This window comes from Phacochoerus africanus, chromosome 1 (assembly GCF_016906955.1).
Source record: "Phacochoerus africanus isolate WHEZ1 chromosome 1, ROS_Pafr_v1, whole genome shotgun sequence".
Classification (NCBI taxonomy): Eukaryota; Metazoa; Chordata; class Mammalia; order Artiodactyla; family Suidae; genus Phacochoerus; species Phacochoerus africanus.
Window position 1 is genome coordinate 86,122,437 of NC_062544.1, and position 2,900 is coordinate 86,125,336.

General features: G+C 50.9%; 1 pseudogene; it reads left to right on the forward strand.

Annotated features, from left to right (window-relative positions):
- The first annotated feature begins 305 nt into the window (after nt 1–305).
- On the forward strand, nt 306–2,572 carry LOC125138271 (centrosomal protein of 164 kDa-like; annotated as a pseudogene).
- The last annotated feature ends 328 nt before the right edge of the window (nt 2,573–2,900 follow it).

Genomic DNA, 2,900 nt, shown 5'->3' on the forward strand with positions numbered 1-2,900 from the left:
TTGGACTCTAACTGCAACATTGATTTTTCCCTGGGTCTTCAGTCTGCCAACTTACCCTTCAGATTTCGGACATGACAACTTCTGCAATCATACGAGTCAATTCTTTAAAATAAATATTTCTCTCTCTCTCAGTATATCTATACCTAGCCTTTATGGAAGTGGTTGTTGACCACCACAGGGCAACACCCCAGTGTCCCCTGGAAGCAGGGAGCTGAGTTGTGTGGGGGAAGCCATGCAGAGCTAGCTAGGAGCCAGCACCCAGGGCCTCCCAGGGCAGGGGACAGGCATTGGAGCTCAGATCAATTATGGCCTTAAGACCCATCCGTATAGGGGACCAGCTGGTTCTGGAGGAAGATTATGAGACATATATCCCCCATGAGCAAGAAATCCTTGAATTTGCCAGAGAGATGGGTATTCATCCCCAAAAGGAACCAGAGCTGATGTGGCTAGAGCAAAAGAGCATTACATTCCCACTGCCTGTGGAGTGGAAATCATTCCAGGTTTGACTATTTCACCTTTGCTAATGGGAAGTCCATGTGGGACCATCCCTGTGATGAGCACTATCGGAACTTGGCAATCCAAGAGTTGGGGAAGCTGTCAACTCCTGGGCCATTAAGAAGAAAGAAAAGAAAAAGAGCAAGAAAAAGAAGGACAGGAAGGACAAAGAGACCTCCCAAATTCTTCTGACCCTGGGCTCCTTTTTAGTCCCCAGCCACATTCCCCTCAGGGGTCTGGCCCTGTTAAGAGGTCTGGTGGATGCTTCACCCTTTGCTCTTCATGGATCTCGAAGTAGGAGCCTGGAGAGCTCAGTGGAGTCAGGTCAGCTCAGAGACCTCTCACCACCATCAGAGGATCTCAAGACTTCTACTTATACAAAGGGTCTCTTGGGCTCCTTCCATGGGGACAAGAATGCTCTCAGCCTCTTGGCTTTAGGGGAGGAGACTTATGAGGAGGATGAGGCAGAGAGTGACAATCAGAGTGTCTGCAGATTAAGTGAGCTTAAGAACCTGTACCTGGATGTCACTGGGGCCCTGGGGGTGTATTTGAGTATAAGGAATCGCCAAGAACAAGCCAGCAAAAGGAGAAGAAGGACATTTCTCTTGATTCAGATGGTGCTGCCTCCCTATTCCTGGCAAGTGGTCAGTCAAGGCGCAGACAGAAGCCTGAGCAGTGCCCATCACCAACGGCAACAGAGAAGAGGGAGTATTGGCTCCCAGAAAAAGAAGAGAATGAGAAGAATGATCCTGGGATGTCCAGGAGTATGGCAGATCCCAGGGACAATCAGCCTGCCAAAGCCAGCAAAGCCGGTAAAAAAAAAGAGGCACCAGAGGACCTGGTGGATGCGGGAGAGGGGGATTCCAGGAAGGAAGAGGCAGCAAAGGAGCTAAAGAAGGCTTCTGTCCCTAAAGAAAGCAGATCAGATGCTAGTCAAGAGTTGGAGATTAATGAACACGAGAAGGAAGTATAGCTCTCAGATTTCACTGGGGCTGGGCCCCAGGCTCTTCTCTTTGTGGCTCAGACTGGAAGATTTACTGGTGCAGAAGAAGCACAAGTATTTTCCAAGCATCCCATTCCTCAGTGTTGGAGGAACAAGAGAACAGGCTGAGGTACAAGACTGCCAGTGAGCACCCTCACCTCCTGTTCAAATCTCTACCTTCTGCAGCATTTGCATCCCCAAGTCTGCAAGGTGGGCAGTACCAACTTTCCAGGACCTGATGGAGGCTTACCAAAAGTGGTTAGAACATTATAAGAAAAACCCCAAGTCACATATCTTCTCTGTACCCAAGCCAACAGCAAGTTCCAGCCTCCTACAGCTGGGGCTGGATGAGAACAGTCTGAAGGTGTAGCACTACTGATGCCCTGGGCCTCTCCTGCGCTCAGACCAAGTGCCTGAGGAACTTCCTGCATTTCTCCCTCTGGAAAAGCATCCTCCTGTCCTCTCTTTGCTGTTTGCCTCACGCAGAACTTAGAGGAACCACAGAGGGAGGGGGGAGGATGGTGTAACTGGAAACAGCCACCACCTGAGACTACCTAACAAAGCTCAGGCTGCCTTGCGTGGATTTCTGTGAGCTCCTGACAACACTAACTTGGGGCAGCCAGGACAAAAGAACATTCAGGTGGAGGAGAGGGCCTGAAGGAGCTGCTTTCAGAAGCCAGGGGAATCCCTGTGGAGAGCTGTTGGCCTCTTGGACCGGCAGGGCCTGCTTAGGGCTCCCATAGTCATCTATGTGGTCCATAATTTGCCAGAGCAAAGCCCCCCAGTGTGTCTGAATCCTGGGGCCAGGCCCTATCTCTCCAATACCTCAGTCCTGTAGCATCAAAACTTTTTTCTTTTTTCTAATGTCCCCTTTCTTGAGTTCTCTGTCTCTCCTTTTGACTATCTCAGGATTGGGCCCAGAGCCCTGCAGGAGACTGGCCCCAGGAGTCTTGCAACCTGCCTTCCCTCTGCTGGCCCTCAGGGGCTGTCCTCAGGGGTACCACCTTCCCCTTTCCTGGGGCTCCTCCCCAGAGCCTTCCCAGCTTGATTCTCAGGGCTCAAGCACCCAGCTGTCAGGAGGCCAACAAGTCATAGAAAAAGACTGGGACAGCTTCTGGTCTCCATCTTAGTTTTCTCTTCCTGGACCACCTTAGGTGTATTCATGGGTTGTTTCCATCCATCTTTTCTGTGCCACCCCTGCCCATTCCCTGATGCCTCTTCTCAGAGCTTGGAGGCTTGTTCTAAAACAGGGGAGAGCCTGGGCCTGTGCTTAGCTTGGTGGGGAGGGATCTCGTGGCATTTGGAGCCATTCTAGCACAGGACCCTGCAGCCCCACCTCCCATCAATGGGCTTCTGGGGATGCTCAACATCTGTCCCATTGTTTATATAAAATGCCTCCATTTTTCTTGTCTTGGAAGCTATG